This window comes from Peromyscus maniculatus, chromosome 7 (assembly GCF_049852395.1).
Source record: "Peromyscus maniculatus bairdii isolate BWxNUB_F1_BW_parent chromosome 7, HU_Pman_BW_mat_3.1, whole genome shotgun sequence".
NCBI lineage: Eukaryota > Metazoa > Chordata > Mammalia > Rodentia > Cricetidae > Peromyscus > Peromyscus maniculatus.
The window spans coordinates 49,133,583-49,152,981 of NC_134858.1; the positions used below are offsets into that span (position 1 = coordinate 49,133,583).

The 19,399-nt window shown below is 42.3% G+C and overlaps 1 long non-coding RNA gene across 1 annotated transcript; it reads right to left on the minus strand.

The window, feature by feature from the left end:
* Positions 1-7,964: 7,964 nt before the first annotated feature.
* On the minus strand, positions 7,965-10,524 carry LOC143274132 (uncharacterized). The gene is made up of 3 exons (XR_013052563.1): positions 10,308-10,524; positions 8,832-8,983; positions 7,965-8,512 (listed from the first exon to the last, which is right to left on the minus strand). It is a non-coding gene; the product is annotated as an uncharacterized LOC143274132 (long non-coding RNA).
* Positions 10,525-19,399: the final 8,875 nt, after the last annotated feature.

The window sequence follows — 19,399 nt, forward strand, 5'->3', positions numbered from 1 at the left end:
AAAGAACAGAAATTTGGGCTTTGGAGAGATGGCTCAGCAGTCAAGACTGAATGCTGCTCTTACAGTGGACCTCGGTTTGGTTCCCAGCAACCATGCTGGGCAGCTCACAACAGCCTCCAATATCAGTTCTAAGGGATTAAATGCCCTCTTCTGGCCTCTGTATACAGAGAGAGGCGGGAGGGGGAGAGGGAGACAGAGAGGGAGAGAGAGGGAGAGAGGGAGAGAGAGAGAGGAGAGAGAGAAAGAAACACACATCTACACATAAATTTTTAAAAATGGAAAATAAAACAAAAGCAGAAATCTATTGTCTCATAGGTTTGGAGACTGGGTAGTCCAAAATCGAGATGGCAGTAGGTTCGGTGTGCAGTAGGAGCCCGGTCCTCTGCTTCCAAGACAGCACTTTGTTACTGTGTCCTCCCGTGAAAGAAAGGATTAAAGCAAAAAGGCCTACCTAGTTCTATTAGCCCTTTTATGGACGTAAAGCCGCTATCCTATTCCCTGACCAGCCTTGGGTTGGCAATTAACTTTCAACATAGATCTTGGAAGGAACACGTTCAAAACACAGCACTTTCCTCGGCCCATCTTTCCCATGAAGTCAATCCTGTTCCTCCCAACAGATGAGCTTATCTCACACAGAGAATACATTTGGCAACACCTTTGTTGGGAGCTGTGCCAGGAACTTCCACAGTGTTTAGCTCAGTCATGTATGCTGGAGACATGCTAGTGAGCAAAACAATCCCTGCTCTTATTTTAGAGATGAGATCACTAGGGTCCACTGTAGCAGCAGGTATTCTTGGTCCTAAGTCCAGGGCCTAAGTAAAAGAAACTAGAATTTTATTAGTCTTACAGTTCTTAACTTTATATTCAATAGTAAACACAAAATTCTACATGAGCCATACAACATTACCTAAGCACAAAAGGGTTTGAGTGTGTGTGTGTGTGTGTGTGTGTGTGTTGCTAGAGTTCAGACTTCAACCTGTGCATGCTAGGCAAATGCTCTGTTGCTAAATAAATTTCATTACAAAAAACTACCTTGCCATCCCAAGGTGATTTCAAACCCAAATAGCTGATAATATCGATGAGTGAATTCCATACATTAAATAATATGTAACTTGCATTAAATAAATGCCTTAGTGTCCACAACCTGTGTTGTTTCTAATGCTTATTTATCTCTGATGTTTCTTTTTTATTTTTGATATTATAATATAATTATGTCTCCCTTCCCTTTCCTTCCTCCAAACTGTCCTGTATGACCTTCCATATGTATATGGAAAAAATATATATAACATAACTCTTTGTTGATTCTTTGGAAATTTCACATCATGCACCCCAATCCTACTCACCTCCCAGTTCCTCCATATCAGCCCCTCAACCCAAAGAACCCCCCCAAAATTAATTTTTTAAAAAAGCACCTTGCTCCTCCATCTTTCCCACCTGTCCAGCACCTCTTCATTCTCTCTGGTGGCATTGGGAGCTGCAGTGTCACACAGTACACCCTTTTATCCAATCAACCCCACCCACAAATGTTTGTTGCCAGGAGTTCTTGGTCTGGTTCAAGGCCTCTGGCCTCTGGCACACCATCATTACTGGACCCTCACTGAAACTCCTTTTGGATATCATGTTGAGTCATGGGGATCCTACCACCATTATTCCGTAGGATCAGTCCCTTCATGTATTACAGCAGGTCATAGATAGGGTAGATGTTAGGGTGGGCCAACCCAAGGCCCAGGATGTGGGTCTGGGTGGTAACTGAGCTGGTTAGTCTAAGCCAATGGGACCACTCCCCTCAGGTGAGGAGTGGAGCCATCTCTCCTAGGCCCATTCCATCAGGGCCAGCTCTCCTAGGCCCATTCCATCAGGGCCAGCTCTCTCAGGCCCATGGTGAGAGATGGGGCCATCTCTTACGAGTGCCCGGGTTGGGGGGAGATGCTGGGGGGGCAGCTCTCCCATGAGGGGCAGGGCCAGCTCTCCTGCTGCAGTGTCCAGTGAGGGGCTGAGCCAGCTATCCCAGGGCCAGTGAAGGGCAGGGCTAGCTCAGGACAGCCCTCCGATTTCAACATGCCGGGTTCCTACGGCTCCTTGCGGTAACACAGGCCATGGATATCAACACAGACTCCAGCTGCAGCAGGACCACTGACCCAGATATGGCCCTTGACACCCTCCTTGCCCTTTCAAATTCATGTCCTATTTTTTTATTGTTGTTACATGTGCGTATGTATATGTTTATGTATATATACTCTTAAATAATTTGCTCAGTATGAATAATGTTACTCATATGTATGTCACCAGGACTGATCATTTAGTATTAGATAACCAATTGGTGTGCTCTTCCCTGGAAAAGTCCTTCTCCCACTCTCAGAATTCCTTAGTTGCTTGTATTTTTTTGTGTAGGGCTAAAGCCTCATGGGCTTTCCCCCATCCATGGTACCATGTCTATTGCCGCTGTCTTTGTTCAGCTCATGTTTAGGCAGTCATGGTGGTGAGACTTTATAGATGTAGTTTCTGACATTAGTAGGAGACACATTCTCACAGCAAACACCCTGTTCCTCTGGCCCTTAGAATCTTCCCATCCCATCTTTCACAATGTTCCCTAAGTCTTAGGTGTGGGAGGGTTTTGTAGTGTATCTCTTGGAACTGGGCTCCACTGCTCCGCATGTTGACTGGTTGTGGTTTTCTATACTAGTCTCAACTTGTTGCAAAGAGAAGTTTCCTTGATGTGGGGGGAGGACTACCCTTATCTATGGATGTAATGACAAATGTTTAGAATGTGGTTAGGAATTGTGCTGGTTATTAAAGAGATGGCAGTAGTTTCTCTTCCAAGATCCATGACTTGACTTGTCCTGGGCAATTAGTTGGGTTTCAGCATCAAGCATAGTCCCTCCTTTTGAGTGAGTCTTAAGTCCAGTAAGAGGGCTCCTGGTTACCACCAAGGTATGCAGGCCATTGCTACACCCTTAGGGTTATGGTGCCATGCTGATTGTTACTGTGGTTCATAGGCATCATAGCTAGGCAAGACTGTTAGTGGCTTTCCTCCTTTGGAAGCTTACATGGCACCTTCTGGTACCATAAAAACTAATCCTTAGAGAGAAGTCATTCAGGTCAGTTCCAGCTTAGGGGCCGTTATGCCCTGTGTCTGAAGTAGATAGGACTTAACTTCCACCTCTTGAGGATACCAAGGACAATTGCAATAGGGTATGTGTTCAGGAAGACTCTTGGACAGCCCTGACCAACAACTCAAAAGAGGGGCTTCTCATGCCTGGTATTGGGGTCTTTGTTAGGTGGACTGTGGCCCTTGGAGGGAGCATTGTCAGCACAGATGAGAATTTTTCATTTAAACTATGTGCGTATACTTATACACAGAATTACAAACATCGTAGGGTTTTTCAGATAAATAGTTAATAGTATGATTCCTTTGACTTTTCCATACACCTCTACTGTTCTTTTTACCCTCCTTCTGTATTTATCTCCCCCTCCATAATTAGAACCCTCTTTTTCTCATTTCCCCAAGCACTGTACTCTATTTCTCTCTCTATTGATCCCCCACCCCCTTCCTCAGCAATGGTCCCTTTTTTACTTTCCTGATTTCTGCAGTTCTTCTAGGATATATACTCACACATGATGTTTCTTTAAAAAAAATTAGCACAAAACATGCAACAAGTGGACTTTAAGTTTTCCATTCCTATGAAGTATTGCTACCTTGGTGTGTCCAGTCCCTATTCTTGCTATAATAAATGTACTGTTTTGCAGTTCTGTAGGCCAGATTCAGTGAGTTACTATGTCTCACAGGCCAGAAACCCTAAACAAGGCTCACGGTTAAAAGTCAAGGTACTCCTTTCCAGAAGGTGTAAGACAGAATGTTTCTTTCCCAGCATTCCCTAGCTGTGGAGTCCTCGCTTGGCATCTTCCAGGCCTTTCTTCTTTCATCATCTCTCTCTGCCCAAAGCTCCTCTATTTTTAAAGATTCCAATGATCAGTTTGAGCACATCCTGACAACCCAAAGTAATGGCGCATCTCAGGATCTATGCTGAGAATTACTAAGAAGGCCAGGCAAATACCATGACAGGTTCCTAATAACTCAGTTAAAAACTAGGCCTCAGTTCTTGCCTCTTGAAACTGAACAGACAGTTTCTGAGGAAGTCACAAACAAAGGGCAATCAATCACCAATGCCCTGGACATCAAGGACGAGGGGAACTGCACATACCATACCTGAACCAGCCTCCACGGTATCTCAAGGCAATACCGGAATAAGGACAGAGTCTGGGACTTTGTCCCAAATGGAAAAACTATGCCTTAGCCAATCCTTGCTAGCCCTAACTAACCAGGAACGTACTAATATGACTGCCACTTGCATTAGCCAATCCTAGATAGAATGGCCTCACTGCCTTTAGAATTCCTTTAGCTGTGTGTAAAAGGAGGCTGCGAGCTTCTCTTGGGGTCACCATTTTGCCTTTATGTCGGATGTGCAGCCCCAGCATGCTGGAACTTTTTACTCTCAAGAATTACTCTCTTTCTGATAGCATACGTGTCAGATGGTCTTTTGTGAAGCTTCTCTGGGACCCTAACAATTACATCTACAAAATCCCTTCTGTCATGTTCAAGCCTGTATTCACAGGTTCCAAGGGTTAGGACTGGTCACATGTGAAGGGCTATCACTCTGCCTGATATTGGTTTGAAATATCAAGCTCACCATTAACCCTAAACATTGGCAAGTCCCTTTCCACCATCTTCTTTCTAAGCTGCTCTTGACCACTATACATTAATAAAAGTTCCAAAACTCACCTCAGCATGGAGAGACAATGGGCATTATGCCAACCTGGGGTCCCATGAATATCATGTCCAAAGACTCTATGATCATAAGAAATTTCTTACCGACAAAAGATAAATACATAGTGACATTTAACATTTACTGAGTGTTTACCCAATAGATACACACACACACATACACACACACACACACTATAAGGTCGATACCAAAACCATTGCAATTTCACTGGTAAATTAATTGACATACTGTGTATATTAAATGAATTTTGGGGTGTGTCTAAATGAAATGACATTAGATGTTCTTGGTATAGCTGTTTTTGATTCCATACAATCATAGCAGATGCAGTACATGTTTCACGTATAAAATGGATTGATTTGGTTTTACATTTGAGAGGATAATAAAACAGAATCTACACTTTTCCATTTCTGTTTATTTGAAAGAAATGTTTCTGATTGCAGTGGAGATCTTTGAAAGAAAGAAATGAAGAATTATTTACTTAACATGAAAAGGAATATTCCCTAGTTCTGTTGTTCATCTTATCATTATCGCTTTGTTCTAGGATGGGTATATTTTTTGCTTTTAGAGCTTATGAATATGTGATGATTGATTGGAGGTTATTTAAATGCAGAGGAGATCAGAGAGCAACAACAGAATGAATTTAGTTGATGATGCCGAGGGCTTGCTAGGGCCAGTCTCAGAAACAGAGCATTGATCTGTCTGGTTCACAATTGAGTAACTCAAGGGCAATTGCCAAGTGTCCTTGAGTGTGACTGATACAAAGCTTTGGATTATATATATATATATATATATATATATATATATATATATATATATATATATGTATATATATATGTATATATATATATATGTATATATATATTGTTCTGACCCAGTGTCATCTGTTATTTATGAAAGTATCAGTTATTATTTAGCTGTAAGGCTTTTACTTGGAAAATGCTCTAGAGAACTCATTTCTTTAAGGTCAACTAAAATTTGATAGGCATTTCTACTTCCCAAATCTTGTTTGTTTGTTTGTTTGTTTGTTTGTTTTGAGACAGCTTTATGGTGATATATTTATAATCTAAGAAATAAAGCTTGCTTGAAGATCAGAGGACAGAGCCAGCCACAGAGTTAGCCATAGAAGTCGGGCAGGAGTGGCACACACCTTTAATCCGAGCACTCAGAAGGCACAGGCAGAGATCTGGTTGAGGCCACACTGGGCTACATGAGATTAATTCAGTCTAAAAGAGAAACAGAGCCAGGCAGTGGTGGCTCACACCTTTAATTCCAGCATTTGGGATCACACCTTTAATCCCAGCACTAGGAAGGTTGAGACAGGAAGTGATATGGCTGGGCAGAAAAAGGAATATAAGGCAGGTGGAGACAGGAACTCTGGCTCATTCAGACTGAGGAGTTGGTGAGTAAGAGGTGGTGGTTGTGGCTTGCTCTGCTTCTCTGATCTTTCAGCTTTCACCCTGATATCTGGCTCTTGGTATTCATTATAAGACCATTTTGGATTTGAGCAATATGGCTTCTCATTCTGAAGCCCAGGCTGGCTTTAAACTTAGAGCAATCCTCTTTCCTCCACCTCTGGAGTTCTGAGATCACAGGCATTAGACACATGCTGGTCCTTGACTTCCTACCATTTATTTAAGTGTTTTCATACAAGTTAAATATCACTCCGTATATACATTTTAAATCACATTATTTTTTTAAAAAAATCTAACATTTTACAGTACATTGTGTTGGTAAAGCTTTGAGGAAACAGGCAGTCTGGCAGACTACTAGCTGGTGTGCAAAATAGTCCAATTTCTTTTGAAGACAATATAAATTTTTCTTTATGTATATTATGTGTAGTGTTGTATATGTGTGTAGAATATGTACAGGTTTGCGGTTAAACATGCAGAGGACCACAGTCAGGGGTCTTTTCCTGGATCCCTTTCCACTTTGTTTGTTTGTCAATTATGGAGACTGAGTCTCTCAATGAACCTGAAGCTAGTGTCCTAGGTAGAGTTCCTATTGCTCTGAAGAAACACCAGGACCAAAAGCAAGTTGAGGAGGAAAGGGTTTATTTGGCTTATGCTTCCACATCATACATAGTCCATCATTGAAAAAGTCAAGGCAGGAATGCAAACAGGTCTGGAATCTGGAGGAGGGAACTGATGCAGAGGCTATGGAGGGGAGATACTCACTGGCTTACTCCCCATGGCTTACTCAGCCTGCTTTCTTATAGAACCCAAGACCATCAGCCCAGGAGTGGGACCACCCACCATGAGCTGGGCCCTCTCCCATCAATTACTAAGAAAATTCCTTACATGCTGGCTACAGCCGGACCTTATGGAGGCCTTTTATTAATTGAGGTTCCCTCTCCTTTGATGACTTTAGCTTGTGTCAAGTTAACATAAAACTAGCCAGCACACATAGGCTGACTAGCCAATGAGCTTCAGGGATCCATCCCTCTCCACCCACAACCTTCAACACTCAGATTACAGGCACAAATCACCCTGAAACCTTAGGCTACAGATATCCATACAATGATACATAATACAAAGTGATGTCTGAGCAGTTGTTTATGACATTTCTGCAGAGCAAAACACTGGAAACAATTCAACTGTTCTTCACTTGGAGATGAGTTCAATGAACTATGAGAATTGAATAGCATGAAGCAAAAAAGAGGTGAGGAGGGCTCAGGAAAAAAAACTGAAATGTTTAACAGTAAAGATTTGTATTATACAGAGCAAAACTTAATATTGATATATATTGATTGGAATTGCATGAGGAAATACTAGACACATCCACAAATAGGAAAGTGGCCATTAGAACTGGAGTGTTAGAGTTGTGCTGCCCTGTGGGGCGTTTACCCACCACCCCCACAGCTTCCCAGAGTTTTCTTGAGCGCGAGCAGCAGGAAATATTAGATAGAAGGATTTATAGCGGAGAATCTTGCGGAGATAAACAGATAGAAAATAAAGGATAGCCTCGAGAGGGCCTGGAACCTATTCCAACGGGCCCCGACTGTCTCTGGTCCAGGGTTTTTATAGAGACGCCAAGGGGTGGAGCAAAAGACCTCCTCCCCCAGCACAGCCAAGTGCAGGCCATCTCAGACACCTGCACTCAGGCCCGTGGTCCTGATCATCCTCTATTCGGACCTGCTGGGTAAAGCCACGAGGAACCCCAGAACGGGCTCCCACACTGCCCCAAATCAAAAAACACCTGGGCCTGTAAGAAATTATGAGAGTCTTCAGTCAAGAACATAAAGAGATCAGGGGAAAGTATCTTTTCATCCCCTACACTGAATAAAAGACAATGAGCCTAAAAATTGTGTGTGCATGGTTTATCATCAAGTGATATGTGAGCAATGCCTGCAAAGAAGTATGTTCTGAGCAGAGTTAAAGGCTGAATGTTATTGTGACTAGCCCTTACCCCGTTCAACAAGGCACCCTGAGCTGGAGGGTCTCTTCCTAGTGGCCTCCAGTTAAAACAAGAGAGCCAGGTCTTTGCATTTTTATATCACTCACTGATCACGGCCAAACCAATGACCTATACTGCTGACCTGCCCCATAGCAATGAGTTTTCCTATAGCAATAAGCTGTCAGATGCAGCTGATGTGAAGTCTAATTACACCTTCAGGATACATTGTATGCTCTCTGGATGCTTATTTGTGTTGCTATTGTCATTCTATAGCTGAAAAGCTGATGATCAAGGACATTATCGAAGCCTGGTACAAAGGAGTCAAGAATCGATGCCTGGAACATAAATCTGGTTAAATTTTCATGGAAAGGTGGTCGTGGGCCCTGTTGTTTTCCTATATAGACAAACAATCAAACTGTCTTCTTCTAAGTAATTGTGCTTATACATTTGTGTTACTCTCAACCTTAGTCAGAGAAGATTCCATAAGCTGAGTTTTCCTGTCCCAACCCCCTACTCCCAAGAAATCATTCAGAGTCTTATTAATAATCACAAATGCTCAGCCAATAGCTCAGGCTTGTTACTAGCTAATTCTTACATTTTAAATTAACCTATTTCCATTTTTTACTTGTTGCCACGTGGCTCATAGCTTGTTACCTCGTTTTTGTACATGTCCTGCTTCCTCTCCATCTCACTGTCGACTCCAGACTCGCCTTTCTTTCTCCCATCATTCTCAGTTTGACTCTCTCAGCTAACCTTATCCTGTTCAGCTCTTGGACAGTCAGCTTCTTTATTAAACCAGTCTTCCCCTTTTTGTCCAATTAAAAAGGAAGGTTTTAACTTTAACATAGTAAAATTATGTACAACAAAAACAATTATCAAGAAAGAATTATAGTTATAATATCTAGTCTACCTGTATTTGGCAAAATCAGAGAAAATATTCTATTATCTATTTTATCTTTGTGACTTTAAAGTTTTATACCTAATTATCTTTTATCATAACTAAGGAAAACTTTTACTATGACTATCTAGTCTTCAACTTCTTCAAAGACCCCAGAAGGGTGAAATGTTGCCTAATGACAGACACATCTGGCTGCCTGGACAGTCACCTGTAACATTGGGGCATCCATCTTTGGTCTACAGGCCTAGAATATCTGACAGACTCTTCTCTGAAGTAGGAAATTTTGAAGGACTGTCATACTTTGTCTTGGCAAAGTTTGGCAGTCACTTTTTTGTGTGTGTCCTGCTTGTCCAGTTTGTACAACATACTGTCAGCAGTCAAGGCATGGGCAGTTTTTTTGTTTTTTTTTTTTTTTTGCCCAAATGGCTAGCTTTTGCCATAAGGAAGGCAAACTCTACATGGAGTTTCTTCAGTGCCCCTTATCTTCTCTGAGGTAAATTGGTGCTGCCAGGAGCAGACATGTCTACCTCTCATGAAAAGCCTTAGGTTATTAAGCATATTAAATGCCATATTCTGTAAATCTTTGAAGTGTTTAAAGACCATCAATATATCTAAATTTATCTGTGTATGACCTTGAAAACTACCCAATATGACTACAAGTTTAATTATTATAGATGACTACCAACCTATATTTCGTTTGTTTGTTTATTTCAAGACAGGGTTTCTCTGTGTAGTTTTAGTGCCTGTCCTGGATCTCACTCTGTAGACCAGGCTAGCCTCGAACTCACAGAGATCTACCTGGCTCTGCCTCCAGAATACTGGGATTAAAGGCATGTGCCACCACCGCCTGGCTAACCTATATTTCTTAATTATACATTACATTTTTTTTTGTTTTGTTTTTTCGAGACAGGGTTTCTCTGTGTAGCTTTGCGCCTTTCCTGGAACTTGCTTTGGAGACCAGGCTGGCCTCGAACTCACAGAGATCCGCCTGCCTCTGCCTCCCGAGTGCTGGGATTAAAGGCGTGCGCCACCACCACCCGGCAGGTACATTACATTTTTAAATGAGCTGCATAAACACAATACTCCAAACAAGAGTAGAAATATACATACAGTATAACAAAATTAACTTTAAATTTGTATCAATATACCAAAATCCATACCAATGTGAAATATATAAGACTAGCAGTTGTTTTTTTGTTTTGTTTTGTTTAAAAGTAGATTCAATAACCTACCCTTTTATCTCATCATTTCTATATCAACATTCTTTTTTCAGTAGGCAGCGGTTAATGTAGAGACTCATGGTCAAAGTGTGAGAACAAGAATCAGGCCCTACATGGGGCATCTACATCACCCCGTCCGAGGCTCAGGAAACATCACAGAATGGGGAATTATTGGAAGAATGTCAGAACCAGGAGGCAGGAGGAGTGCTGTGAACACAGCCTTCTAGTTCTGACATGGCTGTGACACTCACAGACTCACCGCATCTGTGCTTCCTGAACAAGACTGGTGCACAACATCATCCCATCATGGATAGGGCACGGGTGGCTCATGATGCCCCATCCCTAGCTGAGGAATTGCTAGTGGAGAGTCATTTTTCTTCAGTGGTGTAGCCAATGGTAAAGTGCCCAAGGTCATGAAACCAACCTTTATTAAATTCAATTTGTCACTAAAAAAAGAAAAAGGCTATAAAGAAGGAAGTTAAGAGCACTTGCTTCTTTTACAGAGAACCTTGGTTCAGTTCCCAGTACCCACATAGCAGCTCACAATCCTCTATAATCCCAGTTCCAGGGCATCCACACCTCTTCTGGCTTCCACCAGCACTAGGTACATGTGTGGTGCAAATACACACATGCAAGCGAGCACTCATACACATAAAATAAAAATAAATATCTTTAAGACATAAAAACAGGATGGGAATAAGTTAGGAAGGGGAGGGAGTTCAAATAGAGTGGGAGAAGGTAATAGAGAGTAATGTGGAGGTGAATATGATCAAATACATTATATAATGAATGATCAAAGAATAAATTTAAAAATTACAAAAATGGGTAGGGGCTAGAGCGATAGCTCACTAGTTAAGAGCATGTGCTGTGCTTGCAGAAGACCTGAGTTTATTTCCCAGCACCTTTACAGGGTGAATTAAAAAAAAAAAATGAATGAAAGGACATGACTGTTCTTAGGTATGGTGCAGAAGGTACTGAGAGATTCTGAGAGAACCCAGGTGGCCAGGTCTGTTTTGATATGCTAAACAGGCACCTCAGTTATCCATTTGTCCTGAGTTTGAGACCAACATTGAGTGGCTCACAACTGCCTATAACTCTAGCTCCAGGTTCTCTTATACTCTTTTCTAGCTTCCAAGGGCACCTACATTCACATGCACATACTCATACACAGACACATACCCATACACAGACAGATACACACACACACACACACACACACACACACACACACACACACACACACACAGACACACACACACACACACACACAATCAAAAATAACACTTTAAAAAAAAAACATCAATTGGGGGCTGGCAAGATGGCTCAGCTGTTAAAGGTACTTGCTGCCACCCTGACAATCTGAGTTTGGTTCCCAAAACCCATATTTTGGAAAAAGAGACCCAACACCTACAAGTTGTCCTTTACCTCCACATTCATACTATGACATGCATGTGCCCCCACACACACATTATATATACACACACTTTAAAATGTTTTTTATAATGCAATTAGATTTCATCTTTTCTGTATGTTCTAAGCACCTTGTCTTGCCTTGCTATTATATAGGTTATCCTATATGTATGTATCCCAATATTTATAAACCTTTCTTTAGGCAACAATAAAGAGAAATTTGGAGGTAGCAAGGATTCATATTTCAATGCAAAAGTTTGTTGCCTAGTGTATTGGTTGCTTTTTCATTGTGACCAAATGTCTGGCAAAAATCACAAGAAGGAAGTTTTATTTGGGGCTCAGTTCAGAGGAATACAGTCCATCATGATGGGATGTCATGGAGGCAGAGGCAGTTTGGGCTCAGGTTCTGACTAGGAAGCAGAGAGAAAATAATTATCTGAATTACTTTTCTATTGCTGAGAAGAGATATCATGACCAAGGCAACTTATTAAATAAAGGATTTAATTGAGGGCTCACAGTTAGAGAGGGTTAGAGTCCATGATCATCATGGCAGGGAGCATGGCAGCAGGCAGGCAGGCATGGTGTTGGAGCCATAGCATAGAGCTTACATTCTGGTCCACAGACAGGAGTCAGAGAGAGAGCTAACTGGAAATGGTGTGGGCTTCTGAAGCCAAAAAGCCCACCCTGCAGTAACACACTTCCTCCAACAAGGCCACACCCCCTAGTCCTCCCCAAACAGTTCCACCAAGTGGGACCAAGCATTCAACTATATTAGCTTTTGGGGAACATTTCCATTAAAACCACCATAGGAATGCTGATTGCTCCAGAGACTTTCTCCTTCCTCCTTTCTATTTAGGCAGCTCATGAAATGATGCCACTCACATTTAGGGTAGGTCTTCTCTCCTCAGTTAAAACTCTCCAGAAACACTAGCACATGCTCGTGCAGAAGTATGCCTCTTGATGATCTCAAATGCAGCCAAATAGGCAATGAGGATTAATCTTCATACCTGGTGTCTTAGTTAGGGTTTCTATTGCTGTGAAGAGACACCATGACCATAGCAACTCTTACAAAGGAAAACATTTAACTGGGGTGGCTCACTTACAGCTCAGAGGTTCAGTCCATCATCATCATGGCAAGGAACATGGCAGGAGTGGTGTGCAGGCAGACGTGGTGCTAAAATAGTAGCTGAGAGTCCTATATCTTGCAGACAACAGAAAGTAGAGTAAGTGTCACACTGAATGAAGCTTGAGCAAAAAAGACTTAAAAGCTTGCCACTACAGTGACATGCTTCCTCCCACAAGGTCACACCTACTTCAACAATGCCACACTTCCCAATAATACCACTCCCTTTGGAGGCCATTTTCTTTCAAAATGCCACACCTAGTAAGATGGAGCTTTGAAAACTTTTCCTAGACTTTCCTGACCAGGAGTAAAGGTAGCAAGATACTCTAGTATAAAAGCAATGGAGTAAGAGGAATCCTGTTGTTTTGGGAGGCTTGGAAATGCTCTGGTTCCCATCTCCCAAGTTTGCAAGAACAATTACTTAGAACTTGATGATGACTCAAGATCCTAAAATCACACACAGAGTGGCATTAATGTAAAAAATGTGCATTATGAATACATAGCTGGGAGTGTAGAACGTGTGTTCAAGAATTGATTTGATTTCAGAGTGCAATGATCAGAAACAACCAAAGGTTACAATATATACTGTTAAAATTCTGCCCTCACTCCAGCTGCATCACCACACATATGCAATTCAGGAGTTAAGCAAAGGGTCTCGCGTCTTATGTCATCAGTGTGTGCTGTCACGTACGCACAGCGTGGTGACACAATCTGCATGGCATAGCTCTGTAAGCCCATCTGCACCTTAAAGAGCCATGACTCAGACACCACCCCACCTCCACCCCCACCCCACCCCCGTTCTGCTCTGCTCTCTCTCCCTCCACCATCTTCCTTCTCTCTGCACGTGCTTTCCTCCCCAGGCCTAGTTCTCTTGTGTCCCCCACCCAATATAGCTCTAAAACTAATACTGGATTCTGTCGTGACCATGACCTTTCCACGCAGTAACCAGTGCCACTTATCTGCCATTACATACTTAATTGCCATTTCTTTCAATGGTGCTGTGATTTGGATAGACCATTCCTTTTTTCATTGAGTGCCACTAAAAACCATCATATACTGTCCTGCAATGTAACTTGCACAGAAAACAAACAAAACTAATCAAAACGCTCTAAGATGATGGCTAGTAGCCAGCCAGAGATTATCTATTAAGTCAAAGAGCAAGGTCCCAAACTTGACAGACCAGTGAATGTAAAAGGGGGAAGTTGCCACATCGAGTTCAAAGGGCAGAGAGTAAATGTGGGGAAGAAAAAATGGAGAAACAACCTCAGTCCTTGGGCTGTCTCTCTCTGATGATGAACCACAAGACAGTTGCTGTCAACTCATGTGTTTTCCAGTGGCCTAGCAGAATCTGCCAGGTGTGTGCTGACAGGCAGAGGCAGATTCCTACAAATGTTAGGTAATCTGAAACACAAACAAAGAAAACCAGTGGCAGAAGCTACAGGGTAGTTGTGTTCTGTTGCCTTAACACAGCCTCATAGTCAGGGTTTCTCTTGCTGTGAGGAAACACCACAAGCAAACTTACACTCCCACATTGTAGCCATCACTGAAGGAAGTCAAGATGAAAGCTCAAGCAGTGATGGAACCTGGAGGCAGGAGCTGATGAAGGGGTGCTGCTTACTGGCTTGTTCCTCTTGGCTTGCTCAGCCTGCTTTCTTATAGAACCCAGGACCAGCAACCCACAATGGAGCTGGGCCCTCCCCTATCAATCACTAATTAAGAAAACGCCCTACAGGCTTGCCCTACAATCTTATGAAGGCATCTTCTCAATTGAGATTGCTTCCTCTCAAATGACTTTAGCTTATGTCAAGGTGACATAAAACTATCTGGAACACATGGTATCTACAACTGAGTATCTATGAAGTGGTTTGCTTAGCTTCCAGTTTGGGAGGCCACAAGTTGAAATAAGTTGATACCATCCATTTCAGCTTCAATGAGGGCTTTATAGTAGATGATGTCCCCAAGGCAGAGCAGGTGAGGTCACATAGTAAGGTGAGAAGCTGGATGGGGAGTTGAGGAGTCAATCTTTCTCATTTTAGAACTCCTCACCCTTGGGAATTAACTCGCTCTGAGAGACTCTTTGCTTTGACTAGTATTCCTACAACCTAGTCATCTCCCACTCTTTAGAGGTTCCACCATCTCCCAATAGTACTCCTGGGTGACCTTAGGAAGCATACTCAACGCCATATCTAAACCACAGCACTGCTCTTGAGAATACTAACAAAAGAAAAGAAAAAAAAAAGCTGAACTGAGAAATATTCTATTCAATATAGGGCCAGTGTTTCTCAGAACTAAACGAAACTACTGTCAAAGCTGAAAGAAACCTGAGGGGCACCTGAGGACTAACTGTAACGTGGGATCCTGGGACAGAGAAGGACAGTAACTAAAAACTAATGGAATCCAGGTATAACATAGACTCTGATAATAAAAAGGAAGAAAGAGTTATGGAATGGAGGGAAAAAAACGAGAAAAAGCCAAGATTGAAGAGTGTGTGGTCAGGCGACTTGACAAGACAGTCCAAACCTTCTCTAATGAAGAATTCATAGTCTTTCTTACACATGGAGCTAGAATAATTGGCTGTCCTTGAAGGGGGTAATAATTACATTCTAGAACATATAATGTTTAGATATAAAGATCATATACCTAAAACAAAAGCTAAAATATAAAAGTCCTACAATAAAGCAATGGAAAACTTCATCTTGTTATGTGAGATAAGAAAAAAATTCCTAGACAGAACACAAAATCACAAAGCATGAAAGAATAATTGTTAAATAAACTCTTATCAAGACTAAAAATAGAGGGACTGGAGAGCTGGCTCAGCAATTAAGAGTACTTTCTGTGCCGGGTGGTGGTGGCACACGCCTTTAATCCCAGCACTTGGGAGGCAGAGCCAGGAGGCTCTCTGTGAGTTCAAGGCTAGCCTGGTCTACAAAGTGAGTTCCAGGAAAGGTGCAAAGCTACACAGAGAAACCCTGTCTCGAAAAACCAAAGGAAAAAAAAAAAGAGTACTCTCTGCTCAATCATGAAGATGGGAGTTTGGATACCAGCACCCACATAACAAGCCAGGTGTTGTGCACATATACACTGACACACACAAACACAAGTAAATAAATTAAAAATTAAACAAATAAAGGAGGGGAACAGGAAGAAGACAGGGCCAGGGAAGTGTCTTGGTGGGTAAAAGCTCTTGTCACACAAGTCTGGCTACCTGAGTTCCATTCCTGGAGCCCATGTAAAAAGCCAGATGTGATGGTGCACATCTGTAATCCCAGCATTTCTATGGAAAGATGGAAAGCAAACAGAAGCTTGTGCAATAGCTTATGTTGAGAAACCTTGTCTCAACAAGATCCAAGGAGAGAGTCAGCACTCAAAAATTGTCCTCTGGCCTCCACATGCTCTCTGTGGCACACACAGGCAGGCACACACACACACACACACACACACACACACACACACACACACACACACACACACACAAACTAGCTGCTTTCAACTCTCTTGTTTGGCCTCCAATCATGTGGCTTAGCAGAATCTGTAAGGTGTGTGTAAGGTGACAGCCAGAGGCAGATTCCTACAAATGTGGGTAATTGTGACCATAAACTAAACAAAACAAGAAACAGTGGCAGAAGAGCTCTCTCCTTTCCCTGTCCCTCTCCCTCTCCCTGTCCTTCTCCCTCTTCTCCCTGTCCCTCTCCCTCTCCCTGTCCTCCCCTCTATCTTCTCTCCCCCTCTGTTGTGTGTATGTGAAAATTACACTGCAGAGTGAATGACTATGCTCACAAAAAGTTGGAAAAAACTAAAATTAGAAACATATCTTCGATTTTTTAAATAATAAATAGTTCACTAGCAAATATGCAATTTCAACTACAGTAATAGAGTCCCTTGGTAAGAAGAAAATAATCAAATCAAAAGAATAAATGTAGCAGTGGTCAGAAAAATCTGTGGCTGTCTGAGGTGTCATACAGAAACAAATGACTCAAGTTCAATCATAAAGGTTTGTCTTCTACTAGCCTGTGTAGAATAGGTGCTGGAACCTAGCATGGCTTGTTCACACACATGATGACTAGTGGTGAGGAGGTTGTCACCATATCACCTTTTCAGGTCCTATAACAATGCCAGTTGAGATCTGTTCTGAGAAGACAATCTGTGAACTTTTGAACTGTAGGTTCCGTTGATACTCCAGAACACTTTGCGCTCCCACCCATGTGTTCCAGGGCACAGCAGGCTATACACTACCGTCTCAGAGAGTACAGCCAATGGTAGAAAGTCTTTTCCGGACTCCTGTGTGGCACAGTTTCACACTGATTGCTACCACTGGCCATAGGTCTGTTTTGCAGTGCATTCAATTTTTTGATAGTTACAGGCAGTATTTGTAGGGTAAACATCCAAAGCATGTCTCAGCACATTCATGGTGACTCATGGGTTCAAGATCCCTGAGCCCTGAGGAGTCCTCGGTCTTCACATCAAAAACTCGCATTTCTTTGATGCTACATTAGCCTGCAGATAATGTTTTGTCATGTCTTTCTGTAAACACACAAAAAGAAGAAGAAAGAGTTCTATATACGCTGTCCCCTTCTCCTCTACCTACATTCCCTCCTTATGTCATTGCGTTCAGACTTTCATGTTATCGCTTCACCGATTTGTACCAGTCAAGGTCAACAACAACTTCCACACAGCTAAATATCATGATCAATTTCCAGTTCTTGTCTCACTTCCTTCATCAGTCCCGTTTGTCATGTCACCAGCAAATGCCACCCTTCCTCCCACAGTGTGAGCTGGCGTCATTCAGAGTTCCACTCTTGATCACTTCTCCCATGGATTTTCTTCACATCCCCAACTCTCAATGTTAGTGTGTCCTATGCACCGATCTTCAAACTTCTATTTCCCTCTATTTTTATTAAAGGAATCTCAGGTAGGCTCCTGCCTGAAAATTATCTACAGATCTGTATGTTGCTAAAGTATACATTCTTCTCTTCAGGCCAGGCCACTAGTTTAAACTCCACATCTGATTTTCCAACATGTGCCCAACATCTCCAACTAGAGACTAAGAGGGACTTAACTTAAAATGGAGAAAATGAGTGAACTGTTTCTCCGGTGTGGTGTGGTGTGTGTGTGTGTGTGTGTGTGTGTGTGTGTGTGTGTGTGTGTGTGTGTCCCAGAGGTCAATGTAGGGTGGCTTCATCCTGTGCCCTTCCAGCCACAAAGGTCTTTATCCCTCAGGACACCTCACTTCCTTGCTGTTCTATGCTTTCCCACAGATTGTGCATACCCTTTCCTTCACTGTCTTTAGGGACATTTGCAGATGTAGCTTTAACAGTGGATCTCTGCCGATCATAAGATAGCATCTACTCCCCCTCGCTCCATATCTTCCTCATTGCTTCACTGTTACAGCACTTATCAGCCTTCTCATCCATGTTTGTTTATTTGTTCCCCTAGTAATCCTTCCCACCCCCAGAATATAATGGTTCTAATCTTATACTCCCAATGTCTAAATCAGCATTTGCCTATAGTGTCTTTCAATAAATATTATTTGAAATAATCAGAAGGGTCTTTTCCCAGGACTTGAGAGTCTAAGTAAAGTGAAACCGACAAAAACTCACTCCAAGTGTTTGAAATTTACATACACCCCCCTCTGACCAGATTTTCCTGTATAAGGTAGGAAAAAGAGTTGGAAATTGTGTAAATGATAAGTTTACCTAGAACCCAAAGCACAGGCCAGTTCCTGTGATCCCATTAAAGGCAAAAGTCACCACCCATTGCAAGAAGGTCTTTCAGAAAGAGGAACTTTGCATATTAAAAACAGTCATCCAGGCCCTGAGAGACTGTTCAGCATTTGCTCTTACACTTCAACACTTATGTTGGGTCCCCAGAACCCACATAAAGGTGGAAGGAAAGAAGGGACTCCACAGAGTTGTCCTGTAGCCTCTACATGTGCCATGGTATTTGTATCACCAAATGATAATAACAATTTAAAAAAAGAACAAGCAATTGAGTATCAGTGAACGGTACATTTTCTGATAGTTCCTCCTAGCCTGAGGAATAAAGCAATGTATCCATGAGGAACAATAATAAGCCCTTTCGATTTTGTCCAAGAACAGAGCAGACAGTTTGAAAGAGGCAGCATTACATCTAACTGCCACAGACTTAATGTCTGTATCATATCTCCACCCCTGGGAATATGTTAAAATCCTACCCACCCCCAAGTCAATCATGACAGGAGGAGTCTTCTTCAGAAGATGGTTACTGCTGGGTTAATTGGGCACATGTCTATGAATTGGACTAGTGCTCAGTGAAAGAGACCCTCAGGAGATCCCCTAGTCCAGTGGGTCTCAACCTCCTAATGCTGTGACCCTCCAATACAGCCCCTCATGCTGTGGTGACCCCCAATCACAAAATTGTTTTCATTGCTACTTCATAACTGTAATTTTGCTACTGTTGTGAATCATAATATAAATATCTATGTTTTCTCATGGTCTTAGGCGACCTCTGGGACCACGCCCCTACCCCACCCCCACCCCACCCCCACCTCCACCCCCACCCCCACCCCGGGTTGAGGATCACTGCAAGGCCTCTC